At 41.5% G+C, this 16575-nt stretch overlaps 1 protein-coding gene across 2 annotated transcripts in view; it reads right to left on the bottom strand.

The window, feature by feature from the left end:
• Window positions 1-16575, bottom strand: part of RASEF (RAS and EF-hand domain containing) — a 187373-nt gene that overhangs the window by 161013 nt on the left and 9785 nt on the right. For both annotated transcript variants that reach the window (XM_079927575.1, XM_079927576.1), the window contains one exon: window positions 5770-5920. The gene's annotated coding sequence lies outside the window, so the exon portion shown is untranslated. The remainder of the gene's footprint in view (window positions 1-5769; window positions 5921-16575) is intronic.

Here is a 16575-nt window from a genome sequence, read left to right as displayed (position 1 = left end):
CCACTCTTAAAATGGACTGTTAGGGACTTCCCTGGTGGTGCAGTGGTTAAGAATCCGCCTGCCAATGCAGGGGACACGGGTTTGAGCCCTGGTTCGGGAAGATCTCACATGCCACAGAGCAACTAAGTCCGTGCGCCGCAACTACTGAGCCTGCGCTCTAGAGCCTGCCAGCCACAGCTACTTAGCCCGTGAGCCACAACTACTGAGCTCATGTGCCACAACCACTGAAGCCTGCAAGCCTAGAGCCCGTGCTCCGCAACAGGAGAAGCCACAGCAATGAGAAGCCTGCGCACCACAAGAGTAGCCCCCACTCTCCACAACTACAGAAAGCCTGCGCGCAGCAACGAAGACCCAACGCAGCCTAAAATAAATAAATAAATAAATATTTTTTTTAAAAAGGACTGTTAGTAATTAGAGAGCAGGGATTTCATCTTGGGGGAGGCGGCCCTCTGGGAGGAATTCAGGGGCCACTTGTCAATAATTAGCTTTCCTCCATTTTTCAGCATCACCTGGAGGGTTTGTGAAGCCTTATACTGCTGGGCCCCACCCCAGAGTTTCCCATTCAGTTCTGGGGTGCGGTCTGAGGAGTATTAGCATTTTCAGCAAGTCCCCAGGTAAGGCTGATTGATATTGCTGGTTTCTGGACCACACTTTGAGAACAGGGGTTGTCACAGAGGAAGAAGAGGGATTCTACAATTTATTGATGATGAGTACAACTTGGACACAAGTAAATGGGGAAGGAATGATATCCTCGTCAATGTAAGCTGCTCACTAATCACTCAAGGAGGTTTTAGGGAGGAACCAGAGTGTTTTCATGAAGCCCTTGGTAGCAGTTGAGCTGCACCATGTATGGGACAGTAGAGAAAGGACAAAAGTGTAGGTCAGGTGAAGGAGATATCAGGGGCAAAGGCTCAGAAAAGGCCTTGGAAAAATAGAGAAAGTTGTCAGGCAACAATGAGGAATCTGATCAAATGGAAAGCAGAGGGGAGATGAGATTGGAGGGTGGTGCCAACTTAGGGGGACGCTCTCCTCCGTGGCCAAGGAGGGCACACTGTTCTCCAGAGTTAGAAGCTCTGTGTTCTGCGTGGTGCAGCAGGCCATGGCTTTAATGGGTTCTTTTTCCCCCCAGCGCTAGCCCTCTGCCCAGGCAAATCCTCTAACCACAAGTTCCCTCCTCACCGTCCTTTATTCCACCATTCAAACCCCATTCTTATTTCAAAGACCAGCTCAAGCCCTACGTCATCCTGTGTTCCCTCTTAAACACCCAAATTCACATTGAATCGCCCCAGCTCTGATCAACACTTGGCTAGACACTGTCCTTTTCCTTGACTTATATGTATTTCTCATCTGTTCAGCCAATCAGAAAATTTCCTCGAGGGACTTCCCTGGTGGTCCAGTGGTTAAGAATCTGGCTTCCAATGCAGGGGATGCGGGTTTGATCCCTGGTCAGGGAACTAAGATCCCACATGCCGCAGGACAACTAAGCCCGTGTGCCACAACTACTGAGCAACTACTGAGCCCGCACTCTAGACTCCGTGCGCCACAACTAGAGAGAAGCCTGCGCATCGTAATTAGAGAAGCCTGGGAACCACAACGAAAGATCCCACATCCCCCAACGAAGATTCCGCATGCCGCAACTAAGACCCAACGCAGCCAAATAAATAAATAAATATTTACAAAAAAGAAAAAAAGAAAATTTCCTCAAGACAAGAACCATCACCACACAACGCCCAGTTCAACACCAGATACATAATAAGACTTTTTTTTTTAAAAACCTCACTACTTGATTGGCAAATTGCTAATATAATTATCAAAAACAGTTGTTTTATTGTTTTCTTTATGACAGCGGTACTCAAAGTGTAGTTCCTGGAGCAGCAGCATGAACATCTCCTGGAAATGTTGCTAGAACAGCCCAGTCTCAGCCCCCACCCAGACCTACACAAATCACAAACTGGGGGAGGGCAGTCATCTGTGTTTTGACAAGGCTTCCAGGTGAGGCGGACCCATGATCAAGTTTAAATACCACTGCTTTTTACAAGCCTGAAACCCCAAACAAATTCAGGCAGCTTATAAGGGCTTGTAGACAGTACAGCGTATAATTTTAAATTATAAAAATATTTTATATAGGAACAAAAAAATGATGTAAAGAGAAGACAAGGATAGGAAAACTTACCAGAGCCAGGAACATGCTTGGTCAACAAAATAATGTGAAAAATTAACAGAAACCTCAATTAAATAGAGTCAAGAGACCAGAAGGGGGAGCTCTCACACCTTGCCGGAATAGCAGCGCCCAACAAAAAGAAGAAAGTCTCCTCTCCTTTCCTGGCAAGGACTCAGCCAATGAAAAGCCATGGACTCTTTGTTTACTACAGCCCTCCCAGCCTCCTTTTCCCTCTGGAATGCAGTCCCCTTCCCTTGCTGTGTATGGGATTGCTGACCCTGGATTGCCAGTCTCTGCTGATTCCAAATAAACTCATCTTTGCTGGAGAAATACCTGGCGGTCTGTTTGTTTTGGGTCAACAATAAATACTCCCAAAGTCCTTTATACATGTTAGAGAACTAAGGCAGCACAATTACACAATTCAGTGTCATGAGACGAAAGAAAAGAATCACTTAGGAGAAGTACAACTATCTCGGGTAGTGAGACCTACCCACAGGTGCCACAGGGAGAGGCTGTGTAACGTAGAGTGTGGTGTTCTCAACAAGCTTCCAGAAGGCACAATGAGTCTCCAAGGGCTGTTTCGCAATTGAAACTGAAAATGGCCACAGGCCAGATGAAATTCCACTGAGGGGACACTGCAAAGCAGGGAGACTAGCAGCTCTTGAAGGTCTAAACTTAAACCAGGGAGAGACTGCAGGGCGCCTAGAACATGAACTGGAGGCCTCAGCCGCTTTCCCTCCACAGGACTCCTGACCTACGCACAGCCACGTGGCCCCAAAGCTCAGGGGCTGTCTTATTTATTCCTGACTTTTTCCCCTCTCAGTTTAGTGAATGTGAAGCTACGGTGTAGTGTAAATTAGAGGGGCTGCCTTAGCAACCGTTTGCAGAGTAAAGGTCTCCTGAAAGAATCCTTCTCTCACGCCACACAAGAGTTATTCTCTTTGTTTCCACTCTCCTCCAAACATTTGTCCCAGTGTTGAAACGCATGATGCCTAACATCTTAATCTTAAAATGACCTTTAATTAAGGTTAGCCACAAATAATTAAGAGGTTTGCTTTTCTTATTTGCTCCACTAGAGGAAAATTTAAAGTTGAGGACTCGGTATATACACTTGAGATGGCATTAACAAGTATGTATTAAATGTGAAACATAAAGAAAGCCCTGTCAGGGGCTTGTGGTTAATTTCTAATACGTTTCTATGGCCACATAATTTATACAAACACCCGGGAGAATAGGCAACTAGAACAAAATTTTATTTTTGTTTTATTTGATATTGTTTAGCTTTTAAATTTTGTTTCTCAAGAAAGCTTAAACATTATACAAAGTACTAATTAAGCCCCCAATCTCACAATTAGGAGCAGAAAGGATCCACAGAATTCTCCCTCCATAGAAATTACCCTGGAAAAAGAGGAATTGGGTAGTCTAATGTTTGAGGCAGAAGCCAGTAAACTTTTTTCTGTAAAAGTTTTAAAGAAACTTGAACTAGTAAATACAGTAGGCGTTGTAGGCCCTGTGGTCTTTGTCAAAGTACTCAACTCTGCCACTGTAACAAGAAAGCAGCCACGGGTGTGTCAACAAATGGGCATGGCTGCATTCCAAACATTTTTTTTTATTTATAAAAATAGGTGGCTTCCAAATTTGGTCCCTCTGGCCAAAGCTTACACCCTCTGGTTTTGGAATCCTTTGATCTTTCTGCTGCCTAGGGGAAAGGTTACCACAAACACCCAGGGGTAAGTTATCCAAAAAAGCCAAGTGACCCAAATTAGGAAACTCCTTCACTAATCCCCCAGTGCCTTGTTAAAAACTCAGCCCCGCCTTTGAAATAACAGAGCTAGGCTGCTGGGATCTGTTCTCAATAGATTATTGGGCACTGTTTCTCTAATGATGGAATGAAGCCACGATAATACAGTTAGGCAAGCCACTGCATTTTCCCTGTCCATCAGCCCAGAAACCTCAGCTGCTGTGGATACCAATCCCCCACCAATCACCAGCTACCCCACCCCCTTGATTCTAGTGGCAGAGAGTTTGGGCATGCATCCCCTCCTCTCTGTGCCCACTATTGGCATCCTGACACCTTCTTCTGCCTGAGATGCACTGCAGACTTCAATTTATTGGGTTTCCTTCCTATCTGTAGAGTTTTTCTGTCTGATGCATGTTTCTCATTGCTTCCAGATTGGTCTTTCTGAAACTGTCACTCCCTGCTCAAACCTTCAAATGTTCCCTGTTATCTAGAGGATAAAATATAAGCTTAGTATATAACATTTAAGGGACTCCCTTCACAGCTTGACCCCAGCCTCCTTCTCCACAATATTCTCGACTCCACTTTCCACAAGCCGTGTGCTCTCTCTTCTCGTCTACAGCAAGTACAGCTAATTACCTCTCCAATATCCATGTTCCTCTTCTTCCTAACACAAGCCCTGTAACATTGGGTAAGACTATGTACCCACATAAAAAGACCTGAATTTCCTTCTCTATCTAATAAGAAGAGGTGACCAATGAGATGTAAAATGTCATTGAAGCAGTTTCAAGAAAAGAAATCTTTAAATGGGGTTTATGCAGATGATAGTTGCCTTTCTACTCTTCCCTACTTTTTTTTTTTTCTTTCTATAACTCTGATACAATGGTTGGAGCTCCAGCAGCCATCTTGTGGCCATCAAGTAACCTTGAAGATAGAAGCCATGACCTAAGGATAGCAGGACAAAAATAGAGAAGGAAACTGGCTCAGTGATATCACTGAACTATTAAATCAGTCCTGGGCAACTTATCTATAGGTTACATGTTATGTGAGAAAAAAATAAAACCCTTTCTAGTTTAAGCCACCATTACTTCATGTCTCTGAAACCAGTAGCCAAAAGTAATTCCTGATGCAATGACTCTTTGCTTTAATCTTGCTATTCACCCTCTTCAGAATGACCTTATTCGCTCTACCTTCCATTTCTCCACCTTTCAAAATACTACTCATTCTTCAATATTTGGAACAAATGCTGACAAATGCTATCTCCTCCTGGATTACTCCTTTCTTCCACAGCTACCCAATACTTTGCTTTTCATCTGCGTAATAGCACTACTGGAGTTCAACAATAGGCCTTGCTGTCTACTAGCCATGAGAATCAGGCACATTATTTAACCTCTCCAAGACTATCTTCCTTCATCTGCAAGATGGGGATGGAGAAAGTTCTGAGTCATATTATTGTTGGAAGAAATCAATGAGATAAAGTACATGAAACAACATAATGCCTGACACATAGAAAGTACTCAGTAAATGACTGTAATTATCATTATTATTGCCATTATTGTTGCGTCTCAGTTAACTGGCTATAGATCTGTCTCCCTAGCACAAAAGTACTTTTAGGGTGGAGCCAATGTCTCACTCTCCTCTTTAGCACCACAGCACCTATTTTATAGGTTGAATGAATGGATGAACAAATTAATAAATGACAGTATTGTACAGACCAGCCAACATGACAATGGCCAGGAAGGTGTAATGCACTTTCCAAAGGATTTCCCTTACACAACAGAAAAACTAGAAAGCAAACCTGATGAAGTCAAACAGACATTTTCTTCCCAATTATGGCCCATTCATTTGAAATATTGCTTAGTCTGCTTACCAAGGCTTTCGTCACTTGCAAGCCGGTGGAAGTGGCGACACACTGGTGCAACCCGAGCAAGCTTGTTGTGTGAGAGAAGGGAAACTATACAAATCCATACTTCCTCAGGCAGTAGTAGCCACTGTGAGAAATCAGTATCTCTTTTGTGCTCCTGGAACGGAACAGGAGACAATGGGTAACGAAAAGGTTAGCACAGAGAGGAAAGGTCATACATCTTCAAAACAAAAGAAATTAAATGCATGGCATTTGCACCCAGCACATATACTGCACAGAGACTAAGTATCTCTTCTCTTTTCTTTCCTTCCACCTATCTCAGCCTAGCTCATCGATGCACAACACAGAGCCCAGATCCCAAAGTTTGGAAACCAAAATGGAAACCATCAATAGAGAAACCCAACAGAAGACTTATTTGTTTATTTGGCCTTGCCACATGCGGGATCTTAGTTCCCCGACCAGGGATCAAACCTGCGCCCCTGCAGTGGAAGCGTGAAGTCTTAACCACTGGAGCGCCAGGGAAATCCCCAGACTTCTTAACCCCTCTAGGTTCACTGCCATGCAGGGCCTCACCTGCATTGGCTAACCACAGCGCAGGGTCTTCTATCTGGTCTCTGGCATGGAGCTGTCTACAAATATCACTGGTGGCTGGCAGGGAGGAGCCCTGGCCACGGTTCTGTGGTTCCCTGTTTGACTGCAACCCCACAGCTATGGCCCAGTCCACATCAGGGGGTGCATCCTCAGCTGCTGGTGCTGGAAAGGAGCCTTGAACTGATGAAAGGGTCTGTCACCAGCCTTCCATCCTCTTCCATGGATGACTCCAGTTTCTTGAGAAGTTGTGTTGCTATTGAGGTTGGATAAAAATCTAACTCCCAGATGACATTTTATTAGGAAGGTTTTAGACTTCCTCACCTTGGAGATCTCTCATAATATCCCACAAGACTGGGTCTCCATCTGGAACATCTATTCCCAAACTACGTATTCTCTGGAAAGTTGTAATCCAATTTCAACCCAGTACCCTTCTGGCTTTCAGCCTAACTCTAAGAATGATCATATTTCATGTCTTATGGTTGCTCACTCTATAACCTAATATATTCCATGGATAAGGCAGACATGATAAGTTTGTACTCTTGTCTCAATTCTTGAATAAATCTGAGACACTCACCTCCAATCTAGAATCCTACATGTCAATGTAGCAAAAATGTAACACGTCTCTTCTACAGCCTGTCCCTGTGTGTCTCATTCAAATAAACATCAATTTTACCATCAAAAATACTGCAAGCAGCAATTCAAATATTTACTGCAGTCTTTCTAAAAATATCAAAGGAGACCCAATTCCCATAAAATGTCTTCAACTCCTGCTTTCCTGTTTGTTTCTCTTTCAAACTTCTCACACTCTGGATTGCCCCCGGGACTGTACTTCTTTCTCTAAGCTCCCCCAAAACTGTCCTCCCCATCCAGTTCACTCCAACCCCCCTGCCTTTATGAATTCATTATCTCCTCCTTTTATTAGTTTTATTCCTTCTGGTATAAAATCTTAGTGACCTATTTGGCTTCCTCCAATTCTGCAGCACTTTTCCCACAATATTCTAACCATTGACACAAATTTCTAGGATTCAAGAAGCCAGAGAGGCTGTAAATAGTCCTGTACTTACAGTTTGTTGTCCCTGCTACATGAAGTATTTGCATCTGAACTATATGAACAATATAAGCCCTATGGGAAACACGCTCTTTAATTACAGTGTGAAAAATACACTGTGTTATTACCCTCTCAGCCTTTCATCTAACTTAGGATTATGGATTTCACAACACTCAATATTTTTATTCTGTGAAGCTGCACTTTTTATCTTGGTGCTTAATGATAGCAACTTTGCATATTAGAGGAACAATGTGCCGAAATAAGAGAACAGACTGCCAGGGTCCCGGGATCCAGGGACAACTTCCCCGGGAGAACGCATGACGCGCCTCAGGCTGGTGCAACGTCCCGCCAGCCTCTGCCGCAGCAGGCTCACCCTGCATCCGCACCCCTCCCTCCCCCCAGCCTGAGTGAGCTAGAGCCCCCGAGTCAGCGGCTCCTTTAACCCAGTCCTGTCTGAGCGGAGAACAGACGCCCTCGGGCAACCTACACGCAGAGGCGGGGCCAAATCCAAAGCTGAGCCCCTGGGAGCTGTGAGAACAAAGAAGAGAAAGGGAAATCTCTCCCAGCAGCCTCAGGAGCAGCGGATTAAATCTCCACAATCAACTTGATGTACCCTGCATCTGTGGAATACCTGAATAGACAACGAATCATCCCAAACTGAGGAGGTGGACTCTGAGAGCAAGGTTTATTATTTTTTCCCCTTTTCCTTTTTGTGAGTGTGTATGTGTATGCTTCTGTGTGAGATTTTGTCTGTATAGCTTTGCTTCCACCATTTGTCCTAGGGTTCTAACCGTCCGTTTTTTTTTTTTACTTAAAAAAATTTTTTTTTGCTTAAAAATTATTTTTTATTTTAATAACTTTATTTTATCTTACTTTATTTTATCCCCTTTCTTTCTTTCTTCCTTTCTTTCTTTCTTTCTTCTTCCTTCCTCCCTCCCTCGCTCCCTCTCTTTCTTTCTTTCTTTCTTTCTCCTTTTTTCCCTTTTATTCTGAGCCGTGTGGATGAAAGGCTCTAGGTGCTGCAGCCAGGAGTCAGTGCTGTGCCTCTGAGGTGGGAGAGACAACTTCAGGACACTGGTCTACTAGAGACCTCCCAGCTCCACGTAATATCAAACGGCGAAAATTTCCCAGAGATCTCCATCTCAACACCAACTCCCAGCTTCACTCAACAACCAGCAAGCTACACTGCTGGACACCCTATGCCAAACAACTAGCAAGACAGGAACACAACCCCACGCATTAGCAGAGAGGCTGCCTAAAATCATAGTAAGTCCACAGACATCCCAAAACACACCACCAGACGTGGACCTGCCCACCAGAAAGACAAGATCCAGCCTCATCTACCAGAACCCAAGCACTAGTCCCCTCCATCAGGAAGCCTACACAACCCACTGAACCAACTTTAGCCACTGGGGACAGACACCAAAAACAACGGGAACTACGAACTTGCAGCCTGCAAAAAGGTGACCCCAAACACAGTAAGATAAGCAAAATGAGAAGACAGAAAAACACACAGCAGATGAAGGAGCAAGATAAAAACCCACCAGACCTAACAAATGAAGAGGAAATAGGCAGTCTACCTGAAAAAGAATTCAGAATAATGATAGTAAAGATGATCCAAAATCTTGGATCTAGAATAGAGAAAATGTAAGAAACAACAAGGACCTAGAAGAACTAAAAATGAAACAAGCAACGATGAATGACACAATAAATGAAATTAAAAATACTCTAGAAGGGTTCAATAGCAGAATAACTGAGGTAGAAGAATGGATAAGTGACCTGGAAGATAAAATAGTGGAAATAACTACTGCAGAGCAGAATAAAGAAAAAAGAATGAAAAGAAATGAGGACAGTCTCAGAGACCTCTGGGACAACATTAATGCATCAACATTCGAATTATAGGGGTTCCAGAAGAAGAAGAGAAAAAGAAAGGGACTGAGAAAACATTTGAAGAGATTATAGTTGAAAACTTCCCTAATATGGGAAAGGAAATAGTTAATCAAGTCCAGGAAGCACAGAGAGTCCCATACAGGATAAATACAAGGAGAAACATGCCAAGACACATATTAATCAAACTGTCAAAAATTAAATACAAAGAAAACATATTAAAAGCAGCAAGGGAAAAACAACAAATAACACACAAGGGAATCCCCATAAGGTTAACAGCTGATTTTTCAGCAGAAACTCTGCAAGCCAGAAGGGACTGGCAGTACATATTTAAAGTGATGGAGAAAAACCTGCAACGAAGATTACTCTACCCAGCAAGGATCTCATTCAGATTTGATGGAGAAATTAAAACCTTTACAGACAAGCAAAAGCTGAGAGAGTTCAGCACCACCAAACCAGCTTTACAACAAATGCTAAAGGAACTTCTCTAGGCAAGAAACACAAGAGAAGGAAAAGACCTACAATAAGAAACCCAAAACAATTAAGAAAATGGGAATAGGAACATACATATCAATAATTACCTTAAATGTAAATGGACTAAATGCTCCCACAAAAGACACAGATTGGCTGAATGGATCAAGACACATATATATGCTGTCTACAAGAGACCCACTTCAGACCTAGGGACACATACAGACTGAAAGTGAGGGGATGGAAACAGATATCCCATGCAAATGGAAAGCAAAAGAAAGCTGGAGTAGCAATTCTCATATCAGACAAAATATACTTTAAAATAAAGACTATTAGAAGAGACAAAGAAGGACACTACATAATGATCAAGGGATCGATCCAAGAAGAAGATATAACAATTGTAAATATTTATGAACCCAATATAGGAGCACCTCAATACATAATGCAAATACTAACAGCCATAAAAGGGGAAATCGACAGTTACACATTCATAGTAGGGGACTTTAACACCCCACTTTCAGCAATGGACACATCATCCAAAATGAAAATAAATAAGGAAACACAAGCTTTAAATGATACATTAAACAAGATGGACTTAATTGATATTTATAGGACATTCCACCCAAAAACAACAGAATAAACATTTTTCTCAAGTGCTCATGGAACATTCTCCAGGATAGATCATATCTTGGGTCACAAATCAAGCCTTGGTAAATTTAAGAAAATTGAAATTGTATCAGGTATCTTTTCTGACCACAATGCTATGAGACTAGTTAAAAATTACAGGAAAAGATCTGTAAAAAATACAAACACATGGAGACAAAACAATACGCTACTTAATAACGAAGTGATCACTGAAGAAATCAAAGAGGAAATCAAAAAATACCTAGAAATAAACGACAATGGAGACACGATGACCCAAAACCTATGGGATGCAGCAAAAGCAGTTCTAAGAGGGAAGTTTATAGCAATACAATCCTACCTTAAGAAACAGGAAACATCTCGAATAAACAAACTAAATTTGCACCTAAAGCAATCAGAGAAAGAAGAACAAAAAACCCACAAAGTTAGCAGAAGGAAAGAAATCATAAAAATCAGATCTGAAATAAATGAAAAAGAAATGAAGGAAACGATAGCAAAGATCAATAAAACTAAAAGCTGGTTCTTTGAGAAGATAAATAAATTGATAAACCATTAGCCAGACTCATCAAGAAAAAAAGGGAGAAGACTCAAATCAATCGAATTAGAAATGAAAAAGGAGAAGTAACAAGTGACACTGCAGAAATACAAAAGATCATGAGAGATTACTACAAGCAATTCTATGCCAATAAAATGGACAACCTGGAAGAAATGGACAAATTCTTAGAAATGCACAACCTGCCAAGACTAAATCAGGAAGAAAGAGAAAATATGAACAGACCAATCACAAGCACTGAAATTGAAACTGTGATTAAAAATCTTCCAACAAACAAAAGCCCAGGACCAGATGGCTTCACAGGCGAATTCGATCAAACATTTAGAGAAGAGCTAACACCTATCCTTCTCAAACTCTTCCAAAATATAGCAGAGAGAGGAACACTCCCAAACTCATTCTATGAGGCCACCATCACCTGATACCAAAAGCAGACAAGGATATCACAAAGAAAGAAAACTACAGGCCAATATCACTGATGAACATAGATGCAAAAATCCTCAACAAAATACTAGCAAACAGAATCCAACGGCACATTAAAAGGATCATACACCATGATCAAGTGGGCTTTATTCCAGGAATGCAAGGATTCTTCAATATATGCAAATCAATCAACGTGATACACCATAGTAACAAATTGAAGGAGAAAAACCATATGATCATCTCAACAGATGCAGAGAAAGCTTTCGACAAAATCCAACACCCATTTATGATAAAAACCCTGCAGAAAGGAGGCATAGAGGGAACTTTCCTCAACATAATAAAGACCATATATGACAAACCCACAGCCAACATCGTCCTCAATGGTGAAAAACTGAAAGCATTTCTACTAAGATCAGGAAGAAGACAAGGTTGCCCACTCTCACCACTCTTACTCAACATAGTTTTGGAAGTTTTAGCCACAGCAATCAGAGAAGAAAAGGAAATAAAAGGAATCCAAATCAGAAAAGAAGAAGTTAAGCTGTCACTGTTTGCAGATGACGTTATACTATACATAGAGAATCCTAAAGATGCTACCAGAAAACTACTAGAGCTAATCAATGAATCTGGTAAAGTAGCAGGATACAAAATTAATGCACAGAAATCTCTTGCATTCCTATACACTAAGGATGAAAAATCTGAAAGTGAAATTAAAAAAACACTCCCATTTACCATTGCAACAAAAAGAATAAAATATCTAGGAATAAACCTACCTAAGGAGACAAAACACCTGTATGCAGAAAATTATAGGACACTGATGAAAGAAATTAAAGATGATACAAATAGATGGAGAGATATACCATGTTTTTGGATTGGAAGAATCAACATTGTGAAAATGACTCTACTACCCAAAGCAATCTACAGATTCAATGCAATCCCTATCAAACTACCACTGGCATTTTTCACACAACTAGAACAAAAAATTTCACAATTTGTATGGAAACACAAGAGACCCCAAATAGCCAAAGCAATCTTGAGAACGAAAAATGGAGCTGGAGGAATCAGGTGCCCTGACTTCAGACTATACTACAAAGCTACAGTAAACAAGACACTATGGTACTGGCACAAAAACAGAAATATAGATCAATGGAACAGGATAGAAAGCCCAGAGATAAACCCACGCACATATGGTCATCTTATCTTTGATAAAAGAGGCAGGAATGTACAGTGCAGAAAGGACAGCCTCTTCAATAAGTGGTGCTGGGAAAACTGGACAGGTACATGTAAAAGTATGAGATTAGAACACTCCCTAACACCATACACAAAAATAAGCTCAAAATGGACTAAAGACCTAAATGTAAGGCCACAAACTATCAAACTCTTAGAGGAAAACACAGGCAGGACACTATGACGTAAATCACCACAAGATCCTTTTTGACCCCCCTCCTAGAGATATGGAAATAAAAACAAAATTAAACGAATGAACCTAATGAAACTTCAAAGCTTTTGCACAGCAAAGGAAACCATAAATGAGATCAAAAGACAACCCTCAGAATGCGAGAATATATTTGCAAATGAAGCAACTGACAAAGGATTAATCTCCAAAATTTACAAGCAGCTCATGCAGCTCAATAACAAAAAAACAAACAACCCAATCCAAAAATGGGCAGAAGACCTAAATAGACATTTCTCCAAAGAAGATATACAGACTGCCAACAGACACATGAAAGAATGCTCAACATCATTAATCATTAGGGAAATGCAAATCAAAACTACAATGAGATATCATCTCACACCAGTCACAATGGCCATCATCAAAAAATCTAGAAACAATAAATTCTGGAGAGGCTGTGGAGAAAAGGGAACTCTCCTGCACTGCTGGTGGGAATGTGAATTGGTACAGCCACTATGGAGAACAGTATGGAGGTTCCTTAAAAAACTACAAGTAGAGCTACCATATGACCCAGCAATCCCACTACTGGGCATATACCCTGAGAAAACCATAATTCAAAAAGAGTCATGTACCAAAATGTTCATTGCAGCTCTATTTACAATAGCCCGGACATGGAGACAACCTAAGTGCCCATCATCGGATGAATGGATAAAGAAGATGTGGCACATATATACAATGGAATATTACTCAGCCATAAAAAGAAACGAAATTGAGTTATTTGTAGTGAGGTGGATGGACCTAGAGTCTGTCATACAGAGTGAAGTAAGTCCGAAAGAGAAAGACAAATACCGTATGCTAACACATATATATGGAATCTAAGAAAAAAAAACGTCATGAAGAACCTAGGGGTAAGATGGGAATAAAGAGACAGACCTACTAGAGAATGGATTTGGGGATATGGGGAGGGGGAGGGGTGAGCTGTGATGGGGTGAGAGAGTGGCATGGACATGTATTCACTACCAAACGTAAAATAGATAGCTAGTGGGAAGCAGCCGCATAGCACAGGGAGATCAGCTTGGTGCTTTGTGACCACCTAGAGGGGTGGGATGGGGAGGGTGGGAGGGAGGGAGACACAAGAGGGAAGAGATATGGGAACATATGTATATGTATAACTGATTCACTTTGTTATACAGCAGAAACTAACACACCATTGTAAAGCAATTATACTCCAATAAAGGTGTAAAAAAAAAAGAGAGAACTGGAACACCTGGAGAAGGCATGGCTGTTTGCCAAAGTTCCCATCTGCATTAAATCATTTGTTAATACACATAATTACCCATGATCCACTTAAAGGCATTTTCACTCCAAATGCCACAAGTCTGCTAAAGCAGTGATTGTTGGGAAAACCTCTGAAATCCTCACCTGGCTTTAGGAAAAACCATAATTCAGGGACTCATCAGCTTCTCCCATCCACCAAATTCCATGCCCATCTGATCACCAAATGACTTTCTTACTCAAGCAAGGTTTTTCCCACTTGGAAACACTGGGATTCTTCAAAATGAAAAAAACACTGAGACTAGCAGGTTGATTATTCACACATTACATGGCCTGGGTACTTCATTTTCTTTCTCCACATATTGAGGCACATTCTTGCCAAGGAATTTTTCAACAGATTGTAGAAGAAGAAAAGAAATATGGCTCATGAGACACATCAGAGGAAACCAAACAGCAACACATCCCTCTAGTGTAATGAACAAATACCCCCGCAGCCTCAAGGAGGCTGCAAGTAACCACACTTAATTCAGAGAAAGGAAAGCCTAGCCTGGAAGCTGTGACAAGTCTGTGGGTTTTGAACTTTCAATCACCAGGAAACCCAACTCACTAACAAAGGCACCAGAAAAGATGATCGCCCTTCTGCACACAGAGGGCACCTTAGTTTTATTATATTGTTCTATTACAGAGTGAAGAACTGGCAGGCACCAATTATAATTCCCTGCAGAAATAGCACCTTCCACCTCACAGCTATCCCTTTATTACTTGACAGACTGAAAATGAAAGGATATCAGGTGATGCAAACAGGTAAGCCACCAGGTGGATTCACTCATTTCATCTGAACAATTTTAAGGCACAGCTTGGTCACAGTTTTTAGCCATCGTTCTTTAAACACTTGGAATCTATGGGGAAAAAACCCACATGTGGTCTGTGATTATATCAGGCCAGCACACACGGTCCCTTGGAGAAAACACAAGCCCATGATGCTTAAAAGCCTTCAGCTTGGGGACTTCCCTGGTGGTCCAGTGGCTAAGACTCCGTGCCCTCAATGCAGGGGGCCTGGGTTTGATCCCTGGTTAGGGAACTAGATCCCACATGCCACAGCTAAGGGTTTGCGTGTCGCAAACAAAGATCCCACATACCGCAACTAAGACCCGACGCAGCCAAATAAATAAATAAATAAAATTTTAAAAAGCCCTAAGCTTGATCATTGTTTTCCTCTGACGATTTGCTGACTTCAAAGGATCAAACTCCTGCCCCCCTCCTCCCACCTCCCTCACCCTTACCCCTGACAAAAAATGTTTTGTTTTGCAATGACTTGGATTAAAACATTATTTAGAGATTTTAACATTCGGGAAAGTTAGATGACTGCTGTGTGAACTCTCTGTGCTATCGCCGCAACTTTTCGGTAAATCTAAAATTATTCCAAAATAAAAAGTTAAAAAGAATCGTTAGATAATGACAACAGGGATAAAGACTGCATCAGGAGCAAGTAAAACAAATAGCTCCAGGTTAACTGAAGGAATGAAGAGTGCAGTTTAATCACAAAGAGAAAATGGGAGCATCATGCTGAAATGCAAACTGTTTTATTCCTCTTTCTTATAAAGATGCCTGTACTGTGGAAAAAACCACAAGAAGGTGCACTGGACAATGTGCCTAGAATTCTAGTGAGGAACAGGTTATAAGCTCCAGAAATTAAATGAATACATCCACCCCATGCTAGTTCTTTTTGAGGTTTCAGGTACAGAATAAGGAATGCGTTTGTCGTGCAGAGCTGCTGGTGTTCTCTGCTTCTGTGATCCAAGTGCAGCAGGAGTAATAGACAATGCCAGAAAGTGGGATAGAAAAGAACTACAAAAACCATGTGCTTGTCCATCACACTGTGCTCCCACACTCCTGGTGGACAGCTTTGGTCCCAGACACCTGCCCTGCCTGCCCCAATATACCTCAACCAGCATCACACTCAACAGACAGACCTGCAGGAGGGCAATACAGAAACCATCCCTGTTGTGAAAGATGAGAGAGAACAAAGAGGGGGTTTACTCTCCTAAGATATAATTACCTACAATTTATGCAAGATCAGAGAAAAGAAAATTTAAGAACTGAGGACACTCAACCTATAGAATATCTTTTCTCCACCCTCACTAGGATGAATGGAATTTTATACACAAGATTAGTATGCTGGTAATTCTAAGCATTTCAATGAGCTCTAGAGAGAGAATCCATTCCTGGGCTAGGCGAAATTCAAACCCTCCTGCATTATTTGGATTGAATGAAACCACACCGAACACAGAGCTTGCAATGTAGGAGGTACCCAATAAATGGTAGCTTCCTCCCTCCATATGGCCTCATACCTATGGAGTTATATATTAAAACTTTAAATAAATGTTTTTTTACGGTAGTGAATGTGACATCTGAGACAAGGAGAATCATATATGTCTAAAAAAAATAAAGATAGACAGTGTGAATTAGGCAGTAAATGGCTGAAGACCCACCAGCAGTGTTGAAGGGAGACAGCATTTGCATAAACAGATGAAA

The sequence above is a fragment of the Stenella coeruleoalba genome (genome assembly GCF_951394435.1).
Source record: "Stenella coeruleoalba genome assembly, chromosome: 7".
In the NCBI taxonomy this organism is placed as follows: Eukaryota; Metazoa; Chordata; class Mammalia; order Artiodactyla; family Delphinidae; genus Stenella; species Stenella coeruleoalba.
This window is presented reverse-complemented; position numbering and strand designations above follow the sequence as displayed.